This window comes from Calonectris borealis, chromosome 22 (assembly GCF_964195595.1).
Source record: "Calonectris borealis chromosome 22, bCalBor7.hap1.2, whole genome shotgun sequence".
NCBI lineage: Eukaryota > Metazoa > Chordata > Aves > Procellariiformes > Procellariidae > Calonectris > Calonectris borealis.
This window is the reverse complement of record NC_134333.1, coordinates 1,777,197-1,791,231: the sequence shown is the minus strand read 5'-3', so window position 1 is coordinate 1,791,231 and position 14,035 is coordinate 1,777,197. Positions and strand designations below refer to the sequence as shown.

Below are 14,035 nucleotides of genomic sequence, written 5' to 3'. Positions count from 1 at the left end.
GATCACAAGACCTACAGTATCCTCAGGGTTACTTGAGCAGTAAAGGTTGTTTATTTCTTCAGCAAAGTTTGAGGAACTTCTTGTAATGCCAAAATTTGGTCCCCTTTTTTTGCAATGTGTAAAAACATGTCTACGTATTTTCTTTCTAAAAGATTCTTTTTATAATGTTATTCCACCCACGACCATTCTTATTTTTTCTGCTTTCAATAACAATGCACACAAATGTTCATGAAGTAAGGGCGTGCATGGAGTTTCAGTAATTAACTAAAGTTTAAACATGATTGATGTGAGTTTGAAGGCTCTAGCCTGTTCCAGTCTGTTTTAAGATGTAAAATTCAGTTGCCAATGTGTAAAATACATGTATTTATACAGTCAAAACATCTATAGAACAGAGTTTAGGAAAAATAAATCATTTTAATGTAAATAATAGTCACACAAAAATAAGCAGCTTCTTGCCATTTTGACTGATAATGGGAAGCAAAGTAACAGAGAAAATAAATTTTAAAGACAAATAGGAAAACTACTTGTAAAGATCTTATTTCAGACTGAAAATTCTGTGTCCTGGTTTCTGCTGGGATAGAGTTAATTTTCTTCCCAGCAGCTGGTATAGTGCTGTGTTTTGGATTTATTATGAGAAGAATGTTGATCACACACTGATGTTTTTGTTGTTGCTGAGTAGTGCTTACGCTACTCAAGGACTTTTCAGCTTCCCATGCTCTGCCAGGTGCACAAGAAGTTGGGAGGGGGCACAGCCAGGACAGCTGACCCAACTGGCCAAAGGGATATTCCATACCACATGACGTCATGCTTAGTATATAAGCTGGGGGGGAGTTGGCCGGGGGGGACAGTGATCGCTGCTTGGGGAGTGGCTGGGCGTTGGTCGGCGGGTGGTGAGTGGTTGCATCACTTGTTCTTTTTCCCTGGGTTTTGTTCCCTTCCCCCCCTTGTTGTTTTACTTTTCATTACATCATCATCATCATCATCATCATCATCATCATTATATTAAATTTCAAGTATTAAACTGTTCTTACCTCACCCATGAATTTTCTTACTTTTGCTCTTCAGATTCTCTCCCCCATCCCACCAGGGGCAGGGCGGGAGGCCGAGCCAGCGGTGGTGTGGTGCTTAGTTGCCGATTGGGGTTAAACCATGACATTTTGTTTTCACTCTGTTCTAGTTGTGTCATAGTCTGAAAAATCTGCAAAACATATGAGGTATTGTGGGCTGTTAATGGTAAATTCCCAAATGCAGTAGTGCCAAGGGACACTTGTTATTCCAGCAGGAAAAGTAAACAGTGGGACAACTGACTCATCTCATATCAGTTCCAGATGGAGGTTCATCTTTCAGCAGTACACGGGCAGGCAGAGCAGAGGCACAACCATCTGGAGAAGGTTTATGCACTGGAAGACCTGATTCAGCTACAGAGCGAAAGCGCTTCAAGTGGGGGTGCATCATATTGTTGAGGAATTTTTGTGGTACCCCTCGAGTCGAATTAAACACATTTGTGCTTAAATACAAAAGAAAAAATTAATCAACAATGCATTGGGCAGAGTCCTACCGCAATACCCAGTTCTACATGGAGTCTGCCAAGATGTGTCACAAGCAGATTCTTATATCCACTTGCACCAGCACCGATCCTGTGAGCGGTTGCATGGGGCACCTCAGCCCAGCCACGGGTCCATCCCCCAGCCCAGCTCTGCTGCCCAAAGGTGGCCCCCGAGCTTGGGCCCCTGAGCCCTCCCATTCCAGGATGGCTACAAGACAAGGCTGAGGCTGTTTCTTATCTCATCACCAGGGGAAACTTCACTCCCTGGCAAGGAGTCTGTTCTGTCTCTGGCATCCCTGCTTCCAGCCAGTTTAACCCCTTCTTGTAGCTGAGTCTTCTTGCCCTCTGTGCCAGATCATTCCCTGGTCACAAATTACCACTGCTGAGCAGTTACAATTAGAATTTCCCCTTTGTTATCAGGGAAGGCTGAAATCAATTTCTAAGAGGTAAATCAGATTCATTTTGGTCAAAATAGAAAAGATTATTTTATAACTCTCTTCTATCCTCTAAGATTGGTCCAGGATGAAGATACTAGGATGGACATTAATGCACAAAGGATATGAAGAAAATTACAGCAGGCAGGATGAATAGGTAGACAAACAGGCATGCTGTCAGTCTGTTAGATATTCACTGTAGTGTAACTGAATACCAAACTTCCTTAGGTATTTTTTTACTTTCCATTCATACAGTATATTTTGGGATAAGAGGGACAGAACTTCTACTGATAGCCTTAGCAGTCTGCCTGTAAGAATTACAAATGCAAACTGTCCTGCAGCAAGGTAGGTGGGAAAATTTCCCTGATCTTTTCTATTGAAATATGGTTTGTGAAACAGGAATAATTTTTATTCTCTTTTGAAGTGTTACTCTTTTGGATATTCTATCTGAATGAAATAAAGATATTTCAATACGATTGTCCAGAACTGAGACAGTAGTCTGTGGTCGAGAGAGAGAAATCCTCTTACATTATAGTTCATCTCAATTACTTTGAACCCTGACTCTGGGATTAATGTGTCCAGATATGTGTGTCTACACTGAGGTCAATTGTGTGTGCGACAATATTTAATTTAACAAGTAACACCAGGTCCCTGGCAGATCACTTTCTTGTTCCTCAGCCTTGTGTTCTTTTAGCTTCTGAAGGAACTCTTTAACAGATAGAACCCGAAAAAAAAAAAACCAAACAAAAAAGAACAAAAAAAACCCAACCCCTAAAAACAGAAAGAAAGGAAAAAAAGGAGAGAGGAGAGAAGAGAGGGAGAGAAAGAAGAGAAATTGATACTTTTAATAACTATCAGTGCATTAAAATAAAAACTACATTTCTTCTCATGATTTCCTTCAGTATCTATTTCCTAGGTATGGTATTTGTCATTTTGGGTGATGAAATGGCCACCCACCCGAGAATGCCTCTTTTCCTTTTTTCTTTTGACTGAAGGTTTCTAAATCATCGCTTGTTTCTGTTGGCTGGAATATCACTTTCTGACCCTACAGGTTTCCAAAAATACTGCCAAGTGAGATAAACCATACCTTTCAACATCTTCCTCAACATTTTTCTGGATATTTCAGTTTTTTATCAAGTTCAGTACCCACAAACACTCGTCAATCTGTCCAGTTCTTAGAAAATGAATATTACAGTTTTCCACTGTTTGTATTGGTCTGGTATGGTCTAGGTCATCAAAACATCCTGCTGCAGTTCTGTGTGATACTTTCCAAACCTAAGGAAGCAATTTTGTTACAAAATTTGCATAAGAGAAAATAATAAAAAAACCACAATAATCTCTCCCTGTATCTAAAATGCCACAAGAAGCTCCATAATTCCATGTTCCGTGTCCATATCAAGGTCATTGGGAGTGCCAAAAATGGTGACAGCAAATCAGAAAATGGCAGTGCGGTTGGAATGGGCTACTCATCCACAAGGTATTCCCTACCCAATCCTGTAACTAGGGACATTTAAGGACATTGGGGGGTACCCAGAGTTCCAGAAGGACTTTGGGAAGGAACCCTACAACCCCACATCAGGAATCAGGACCATGTCTCCAACACCCAGAGAACCTAAGAGTACCAGAGGGAACCCAGTTGCCTTCAGCAGGAAGCCTTTTCCATCTCATAACTATTGAGTGAGTCACAATCCCAAGGTTCCTTCCAACAAGGACACGGCAGTGTCTTTGGTAGCATTTAGCACTGTGTAAGGACATCTAATGCGCACATTTCATGAGAGAATCTCCATGGCAGCCACGGAATTTGAATTCAGAGTGTTGTCCGTGGGGATTTAGTCACTGCCATGGCTGAGTTCAGAGAACAGTTCATCCAGCCAGACATTGTCTGCTTGGGCAGTGCTGAACAACCCTCAGCTGCAGTGACTGTGTTTGGAAGCTCCCCCATGACTAGAAGGGGAGTTTAGGCACCCACACCACATTAGGCGTACCTAGAGTGCCATTTTAGTCCCTAAACACAGGTCTTGAGCAATATTTTAGGGTATTGAAGACATCTGCATGGGGCTGGCAGCTATGACATATGATCTAGAGGAAATGTGCCCTTCTGGAGTGCTGGTAGCTGTAGGCCAAATGAGTACTGCCTGAATTCTTTGCTTTTTCTCTTGCTTTCCTGTCTTTCCCACTGCATGTTTAAGACCCATACTTTCACTTGTGTAAATAGACGTAATTAAGGCAATGTCTTAATGATGGCCCTAGGACCAGGGTGAAAAAGAATTCACCTCAGAAGTTGCTGCTGCAGTGGTAAGTCCACACTCCCATGCGCTGGAACACAAGGGTCTGCCCTCCTAAACTGTCAGCAGTCTGGTAAGCGGCCCAGGGAAACCCTCAGGAACAAGTCAGAATTTAGCATGAGCCAAAGTCTACTCCCAGCAGGCAATTTGGGTGGGGCATCTCAATTTTGGCGGCTAGCAGAGTTTGGGAAAATGGATGTGGCCAGCAGGAACAGGCTACAAATAAGATTTAGAAACATTGCCAGGGCACGTAGGAACAGTGTTAGGAAAGCCAACGCTCACCTCAAGTTCAGCTTTGCAAGGGATGTCAAGGGCGCAAGAAGAACTTCTATTGCTACGTTAGCTGTAAAAGGAAGAAAAAGGAAAACGTGGGAAACTGTTTTAACAATTATGATATGTGTAAATGTGAACAGCGGTGTCTGGATTTGCAAGACTGTCTACGGTACTGATGGAGAACTGTAGAGGGAGCCAAATGATGCGGTTTTGTTCCTGTTGTCTGCGGTTGTGGTCCCTGGAACAAACAGGCTGGAGCGTCCCACCACAACACAGAGGGAATTTGTGGATTTATGGGAGCTGAGGAGTGAATGAAGTTTGCCTCGTTGTGGACAATCGGAACTTGGAATTCAGGAATGGAGTGAAAACTTACGTGATTCACGCCCTGGTTGCACCCCGTGCATCTGGAGGGACTGGGGAATGTGACAAGTAAAGGTCAGCCACAGTGCAGCTTAAAAATAACAATGCTGCAAATCTAGACATGTAGCAGAGAAAAGCGTGCCTGATGAGTGTAGTGGCAAGGGATGTCTCAAGGAGCTGTGGAAAGAGCTGTCTTCTGGAGGTGTTTCTTTCTCTCCAGGACTATAGCTAGAGCCAAATTCAGACTTATGTATCATCTTTGTTGTACTACAGATTGAAAAGATAATTCTTAGGCCAGCTCTTGTGGTCTAGTTGTGACCATTCCGGCAGCCAGGATGGAATGAACTCTGTTTAGCTTCTGGAATTCATGCAAATCCTTATACCCGTCTTTGAGTTGCCTAACACAACTGTACAGAGCTCAGTTCACTTGTCCAAACATTTGAGGTGCCCTGGGGTACCTGGACATTCTCATCAGGCCACTAAATATGATGTAGAAACTACACGAAAACCACACTCTTCTGAATAGGTTGTTGGATGCCAGGTGGGATACTCCAGGGCATCTCAAACTGTTTCCAAGCCCATATTCTGCTTTTGTTACGAGGTAGACTTGAGGTTTCACTCCAAAAGAGTAAACAAATGCTGATTCAGTGATGATGACAGGAGATCATAGAATCGTTAGAATCATAGAATCATCAAGGTTGGAAAAGACCTCTGAGATCATAGAGTCCAACGGTCAACCCAACACCAGGAGTAAGAGGCTGAAGGAAGATGTGATCTGGGGGTGTTTGGAGAGAGGTTGTCTTCCCTAATACCAACCCTGTAGTTGTTAAACCTTTATGTCTGCAGGCTGGAGTCCTTGAACAAGACATGGGGAACATGAGGGAGGAGGGAAGAAGGTCCTCGCTAACATAGCAGTGCGATGCAGTGACCCTTAAGCCCTTTCAAATCATAAAATCATAGAATCATTAAGGTTGGAAAAGACCTCCAAGATCATCGCGTCCAACCGTCAACCCAACCCCCCCATGCCCACTAAACAATGTCCCTAAGCACCTCATCTACACGTCTTTTAAATACTTCCAGGGATGATGACTCAGCCACTTCCCTGGGCAGCCTGTTCCAAGGCCTGACCACTCTTACAGTAAAGAAATTTCTCCTAATGTCCAGTCTAAACCTCCCTTGGTGCAACTTGAGGCCATTTCCTCTCATTACTTGGCAGAAGAGACCAACACCCACCTCACTACAAGGCGCTTGTGCTGTATAAAAAAGGATTTCGTCTTCGTCTTCATTCTCTCTCAGACAGAGTCCGTGCCCTTATTCACCACAAATGGTGCCCGAACAGGGACAGGGACCCTCTGTCTGAAGGGCCATAAAGTTGGCAATTGCCGATCTGGTGGCAAGCCCCCACTGAACTGCAAAGCCGTTGAAAGGAAACAGGATAAAAGCTGTTGAAAAGAAACAGGAAAAAAGCCATTGAAAGGAAACGGGACAAAAGCTGTTGAAAGGAAACAGGATAGCGACGTCGCGTAATCGTCTCTGCAGAACAGAGGTGAGCAGCGAGGGGTGGTAGTCATGGGTTTAAACATGACAAAGGAGGAAAAAACTGTTTGCAGGACCATGGAATTGATCCTGAAAAAACATCAAGTAACCATGGATAACGGGGACTTGAGACGACTCCTGAAGTGGGTGACAACCACCGTTAAGGGAGTCGATTCTACTAACATTTATGATCCAAAAATTTGGGATGAAGCAGGCACCCAGCTTTGGGATGCTGCCACTCGTTCGGACTCGGTGGCTGCGGGGCTGCTAGTGCCTTGGAGGACTCTGAATGAGACCCTAAAAAAGCATGTCAGTGCTAAAGACAAGCTGAGAGGTGAAAACTCAGGAGGGAGTACATCTGTGGCCGAAGAGCCTTCTGCGCCCCCGACCACTGAGGCTGGAGTGGTGGCTGCCTGCGGGGAGCAGGGTAGCGACAGTGATGATCCCAACCCATTTGATCCGGGGCCGGTCGACTCAGAGAAAGAGCCAGACTTATGTCCCCCGGATGCGCATGATGTGTGGAAGGGGATTCAAAGGGAGGCAGAGAAAGAAGGGGACTCTGACCTCGCGGTTAAGCTACGTGAGGTCCGGGCGTTCCCGGTGATTTATGAAGCTCATCAAAGGCCCTGGTGGGAGGCTCTGAGTTTCCAAGTAGTGAAAGAGTTGAGAAGGGGAGTGATTGAATTTGGCCTCAGTGCCCCCTACTCTGCAAACATGCTAGGGTCAGTCATGAGGAGTTATACGTTATGTCCGCTCGATTGTAAAACGCTGGTGCAATTGTTGCTCTCCTCTGCTCAGTTTATGCTCTGGAATGGGGAGTGGCGGCGACTCTGTGAGGCAAAAGCACTGGAATATTTGGAGCATCCCGCGGCAGATGGAAGCCCTAAATGATTCCAAGAATCTTGCCTACCTAGCATTTATGAATGTCCCTGATGTAGGGAAGCCCCAACGCTCATTTACTAATATTAGGCAGGGACCACAGGAACCGTATATGAAATTTATCGAGACATTAAAAGATGCTTTGGACAAACAAGTAGAGAATGAGGAAGCGCGGAAAATATTATTACAAAAATTGGTGATTGAAAACGCTAATGCGGATTGACAGAAGGTGCTGTCTGTTAAAAAACCCTACGGTAGTTGAAATGATAGAGGAATGCAACCGTGTGAGGACCACGGAGCACCAGGCTGTGGCGATGGCTGCTGCTTTTGCAAACATTATGCTTAGCCAACAGACGTGCTTCACCTGTGGCTGTCCCGGTCACTTTAAGAGACAGTGCCCGCAGGCAGGCAGGTGGAGGCGGGAGCCGGCTGACTCACAGCTGGGAACGTGTCCAAAATGTAGGAAGGGCCGGGACTGCGAATCAATACCGGTCGCGGTATGATAAAGATGGTCAGCCTATCCAGGGAAACGGTTGCAGGAGCGCGGGGAGGGGCCACGCGATGATACAAGCAGCCCCCCATGCGATGATGCAAGCTGCCCCCAGCCCCCCGCTGGCATCCATGCCTCCGAATTATCCGCCCGAACATGGGGAAGTGCCGGCGTGGACTTGGCCCCCTCCCACCCAGTGAACCTGACTTCTACGGCTGTTCAAGTGGTGCCCACCGGAGTGTGGGGGCCGCTAGGCGGCGGTTACAGCGCACTCTTACTGGGACGTTCATCCGCCACGTTACAGGGGTTGTTCGTTCTCCCTGGGGTTATCGATGCAGACTATACGGGAGAAATTAAAATCATGTTGTGGACGCCTACTCCGCCCTGTTACGTGCCGGCAGGAGCGCGAATAGCACAGCTCGTCTACTTTCAAGCTGAAAAATGGCAATGCCCTGTCAACATCGTGACTGATTCTGCATATGTTGCAGGGGTAGTGTCCCGCATGGAGTTTGCTTATTTGAAAGATGTAAATAATGCCCAGCTTTTTGCTCTGTTTAAAACCCTCAGAGAACGCATTCCTCGAAGGATCCATCCTTTTTTTATATTACATATCAGATCTCATACTGCATTGCCGGGGCCTCTGGTTGAGGGAAACCGGTTGGCTGATTCGCTTGCAGAGGCTGTTGTCCCGGGGAAAATTTGAGCAAGTGAGGCGTTCACATAACTTTTATCATCAGAACGCTAAGGCCTTGGCTGGAATGTTTTATCTACCACTTACGCAAGCACGCCAAATTGTCACTGCATGCCCTGAGTGCCAGTGTGCGGGCCCTCCACAGCCGGGGGGAGTCAACCCTCGTGGCTTGCAGGCGCTCGAACTTTGGCAGACTGATGTTACACATCTTCCCGACTTTGGTCGACTCAAATACGTCCACGTCTCAGTGGATACATTTTCGGGAGCAATTGCAGCCACAGCCCACACTGGGGAAAAGTCCCGGGATGTCCGAAAACATTTTCTTCTTGCTTTTTCCATTCTTGGAGTACCGAGCAAAATAAAAACAGATAATGGCCCCGGGTACGTTGCCCAAGCCACACGGACCTTCCTGCAAACGTGGGGAATCACTCATATCACGGGAATTCCACACAGCCCCACAGGGCAAGCCATTGTTGAGCGCGCGCACCGTTCGCTCAGAGATGGTTAACAAAACAAAAAGAGGGAGTAGGGGATTTAACCAGGAAAGATTGGCAAAAGCCGTTTATGTTCTTAATTTTCTCAATCGGTGGACCCCCGATTTGCAGACATTTTGATTCTGTTGAAGGTCATGAGGCAATCATAAGGGGCAAGGCGTGGGTAAAGGTGAGAAACCTGGAATCTCATGAGTGGGAAGGCCCGTTTTCATTGATAACCTGGGGTCGAGGGTATGCTTGTGTCTCCACAGATCGAGGACCAAGATGGGTACCAGCGCGGTTCGTCAAGCCGTCTTTTTCGCCGTTGTTACAGGCGTAAGCGCGTTTTGGGCCCCACCGCAGCCCAAAGAGAACGTCTGGATCGCCCTTGCGAATCAGACAGGCCAGGAGACCATTTGCCTTTCGCTCTCATCGCCTGGAGATCCTTTTTCCACCTGCTTAGTGGGACTCCTGTGGAACAATTGGACCCTAGGTCTCACGGAGCCGCATGCAACACTTTGTAGTGGCAGCCGCAATGTGACTGACAATTGGGACAGATGTTTGGTGTACCGTCCGCCCCTGAGTGTAGAGCCACAAGAGATAGAATTATTGGGGCTTGGCAAAATGGGTAATGAGTTTGATTGAACTGGGAATTATACGTTTGATTGTATTTGTATGTAGTCTTGTGTGTGTACTATGTTTATTGCAATGTGTGAAAAGAATACTAGAAAAGTCAGTTAGCTTAGTGTTTGTTGTAAAAGAAAAAGGGAGAGATGTGGAGGAATCAATGTCTGAGAGTACAAGCAGTATCACAGCGTTGGTAAACAAGAAGCCATGGGAAGATGGGAAGTGAAAGAAGCCGTGGGAAAAAGGGAGATAAGAGGTGGCAGTTAACGGTTCTGAGAGCGTGACAAAGATAAGGAAATTAGCGGAAGAGTGTCGAGATGACCTTTGCTTAGGGGATGTACTAGGGAATTCTTCAAAGTGCATACGTGGCATAATGTGAGGTATAAAAAGGCGCTTGTGCTGTATAATAAAGGATTTCGTCTTCGTCTTCGTTCCCTCTCAGACGGAGTCCGTGGCCTTATTCGCCACACCGCTCCTCATAAGACCGCTCCAGGCCCTTCACTCCAGGGGCCCCCCGCTCCAGGCAAGCTTCGTTGCCCTTCTCTGGACACGCTCCAGCACCTCAACGTCCTTCTTGTAGTGAGGGGCCCAAAACTGAACACAGTATTTGAGGTGCGGCCTCACCAGTGCCGAGTACAGGGGCACGATCACCTCCCTGCTCCTGCTGACCACACTATTCCTGATACAGGCCAGGATGCCATTGGCCTTCTTGGCCACCTGGGCACACTGCCGGCTCATGTTCAGCCGCCTGTCAACCAGCACCCCCAGGTCCTTTTCCTCTGGGCAGCTTTCCAGCCACTCTTCCCCAAGCCTGCAGCGTTGCATGGGGTTGTTGTGGCCGAAGTGCAGGACCCGGCACTTGGCCTTGTTGAACCTCATACATTGGCCTCGGACCATCGATCCAGCCTGTCCAGGTCCCTCTGCAGAGCCTTCCTACCCTACAGCAGATCAACACCCCCACCCAACTTGGTGTCGTCTGCAAACTTCCTGAGGGAGCACTCAATCCCCTCAACCAGATCGTTGATAAAGATATTGAACAGGACCGGCCCCAGTACTGAGCCCTGGGGAACACTGCTCGTGACCGGCCGCCAACTGGATTTAACTGACACAACTGATATCGCTAATGCGTTCTTCTCAATCCCTTTGGTGGCAGAGTGCAGGCCACAGTTTGCTTTCACTTGGAGAGGCGTCCAGTACACCTGGAACCCACTGCCCCAGGGGTGGAAACACAGCCCTACCATTTGCCAAGGTGAGGCTCTGGAACACCTGCAATACATTGATGACATCATCGTGTGGGGCAGCACAGCAGAAGAAGTGTTTGAGAAAGGAGAGAGAATAGTCCAAATCCTTCTGAAGGCTGGTTTTGCCATAAAACAAAGTAAGGTCAAGGGAGCTGCACAGGAGATCCAGTTTTTAGGAATAAAATGGCAAGATGGACGTCGTCAGATCCCAACAGATGTGATCAATAAAATAACAGCCATGTCTCCACCAACTAGCAAAAAGGAAACACAAGCTTTCTTAGGCCTTGTGGGCTTTTGGAGAATGCATATTCCAGATTACAGCCTGATTCTAAGCCCCCTCTATCACGAAACCAGGAAGAAGAACGACTTCAAATGGGGCAGCGACAAGCCTTTGAACAAATTAAACAGGAGATAGTTCATGCAGTAGCCCTTGGGCCAGTCCGGGCAGGACAAGATGTGAAGAATGTGCTCTACACCGCAGCCGGGGAGAATGGCCCTACCTGGAGCCTCTGGCAGAAAGCACCAGGGGAGACTCGAGGTCGACCCTTAGGGTTCTGGAGTCGGGGATACAGAGGATCCGAGGCCCGCTACACTCCAACTGAGAAGGAGATGTTGGCAGCATATGAAGGGGTTCGAGCTGCTTCAGAAGTGGTTGGTGCTGAAGCACAGCTCCTCCTGGCACCCCGACGGCCGGTGCTGGGCTGGATGTTCAAAGGGAGCGTCCCCTCTACACATCATGCAACTGATGCTACGTGGAGTAAGTGGGTCGCACTGATCACACAACGGGCTCGAATAGGAAACCCCAGTCACCCAGGAATCTTGGAGGTGATCACGAACTGGCCAGAAGGCAAAGATTTCGGAATATCCCCAGAGGAGGAGGTGACACGTGCTGAAGAGGCCCCACTGTATAACAAACTACCAGAAAACGAGAAGCAATATGCCCTGTTCACTGATGGGTCCTGTCGCTGTGTGGGAAAGCATCGGAGGTGGAAGGCTGTGGTATGGAGTCCTATACACCAAGTTGCAGAAACTGCTGAAGGAGAAGGTGAATCGAGCCAGTTTGCAGAGGTGAAAGCCATCCAGCTGGCCTTGGACATTGCTGAACGAGAAAAATGGCCAGTACTTTATCTCTATACTGACTCATGGATGGTGGCAAAAGCCCTGTGGGGGTAGTTGCAGCAGTGGAAGCAGAACAACTGGCAGCGCAGAGGTAAACCCATCTGGGCTGCCTCATTGTGGCAAGATATTGCTGCCCGAGTAGAGAACCTGACTGTAAAAGTACGTCACGTAGATGCTCACGTACCCAAGAGTCGGGCCACTGAGGAACATCAAAACAACCAGCAGGTGGACCAGGCTGCTAAGATTGAAGTGGCTCAGGTGGATCTGGACTGTCAATATAAGGGTGAATTATTTATAGCTCAGTGGGCCCATGACGCCTCAGGCCATCAAGGAAGAGACGCAACATATAGATGGGCTCGTGATCGAGGGGTGGACTTGACCATGGATGCTATTGCACAAGTTATCCATGAATATGAAACATGCGCTGCAATCAAGCAAGCCAAGCGAGTAAGGCCTCTTTGGTATGGAGGACGATGGTTGAAATACAAATATGGGGAGGCCTGGCAGATTGATTATATCACACTCCCACAAACCCACCACGGCAAGCGCTATGTGCTCACCATGGTGGAAGCAACCACCGGATGGCTGGAAACATATCCCGTGCCCCATGCCACCGCATGGAACACCATTCTGGGCCTTGAAAAACAAGTCCTATGGTGACATGGCACCCCAGAAAGAATTGAGTCAGACAAGGGCACTCATTTCTGAAACACCCTCATAGACACCTGGGCCAAAGAGCATGGCATTGAGTGGGTCTATCACATCCCCTACCATGCACCAGCCTCTGGGAAAATCGAATGATACAACGGACTGCTAAAAACTACGCTGAGGGCAATGGGCGGTGGGACATTCAAGCATTGGGATACACATTTAGCAAAAGCCACCTGGTTTGTCAACACTAGAGGATCTTTCAATCGAGCTGGCCCTGCCCAATCAAGACTCTTAGGTACTGTAGATGGAGATAAAGACCCTGTCGTTCATATGAGAAATATGCTGGGGAAGACAGTCTGGGTTACTCCTGCCTCTGGCAAGGGAAAACCCATTCATGGGATTGCTTTTGCTCAGGGACCTGGGTGCAATTGGTGGGTAATGCGAAAGGATGGGGAAGTCCAGTGTGTACCTCAAGGGGATTTGATTTTGGGTGAAAATAGTCGATGAACTGAATCGTATGATGTTAGTTGTTATATGATGTTGTATATCATTATTTCTATGGTTGCTATCAATGGTGTAGCAGTAAAAATCACCCAGTTTAATGAAGAATGAATTCCGATGAAACTAAGCAAAGTGCAACGATGATAGAACCAGATGAGCGCAGCAATAATGGAATCAGAGCTGGCTTCAGGAGGCAACAATCCAACACCACACACCATCCCTTTGGCCCTGAAAGACTGTTATGACAGATGGAGCCCGAAGTCATGGACTAAATGAACTTTGGACATTTTAGGGGGATGGCGCATAGACTAAGGGAATGGTATCTGTGTGTATATATGAATATATATATACAGACAAGAAAGATGGTGGTGGAATGTATTAGAAAATGTGAAACCTAAGCATAACGTAAATGGTATAGAATAAGGGGTGGATACTGTCCTGGTTTCGGCTGGGATAGGGTTAAATTTCTTCCTAGTGCTGTGTTTTGGATTTAGTATGAGGAGAATGTTGATAACACACTGATGTTTTCAGTTGTTGCTAAGTGCCCTGCTAGTCAAGGACATTCAGCTTAAAAATACAAAGCAAGCGTTGGGAGGGAGCACAGCCAGGACAGCTCACCCAGCTGGCCAACAGGGTATTCCATACCATGTGACGTCATGCTCAGTATGTGAACGGTAGGCGTGTTCCAGGAAGTAGCGATCGCTACTTGGTTATCGGTCAGTGCGGGTGGTGAGCAATTGCATTGTGCATCACTCATTTTGTATGTTCTGTCATTATTTATTATCATTATTATTTTCCCTTTTCTGTTCTATTAAACTGTCTTTATCTCAACCTATGAGTTTTTCTCACTCTTACCCTTCCGATTCTCTCCCCATCCCACTGCGGGGGGGGAGTGAGTGAGCGGCTGCGTGGGGTTTGGCTGCCTGCCA

The 14,035-nt window shown here is 47.2% G+C and overlaps 1 protein-coding gene across 1 annotated transcript in view; it reads right to left on the bottom strand.

Moving 5' to 3' along the window:
* Positions 1-1,014: 1,014 nt before the first annotated feature.
* LOC142091595 (epimerase family protein SDR39U1-like) overlaps positions 1,015-14,035 on the bottom strand; it is a 300,851-nt gene continuing 287,830 nt past the window's right edge. The window contains 4 exon segments of the mRNA XM_075171025.1: positions 1,015-1,198; positions 1,309-1,507; positions 3,068-3,255; positions 4,548-4,608. The gene's annotated coding sequence lies outside the window, so the exon portion shown is untranslated.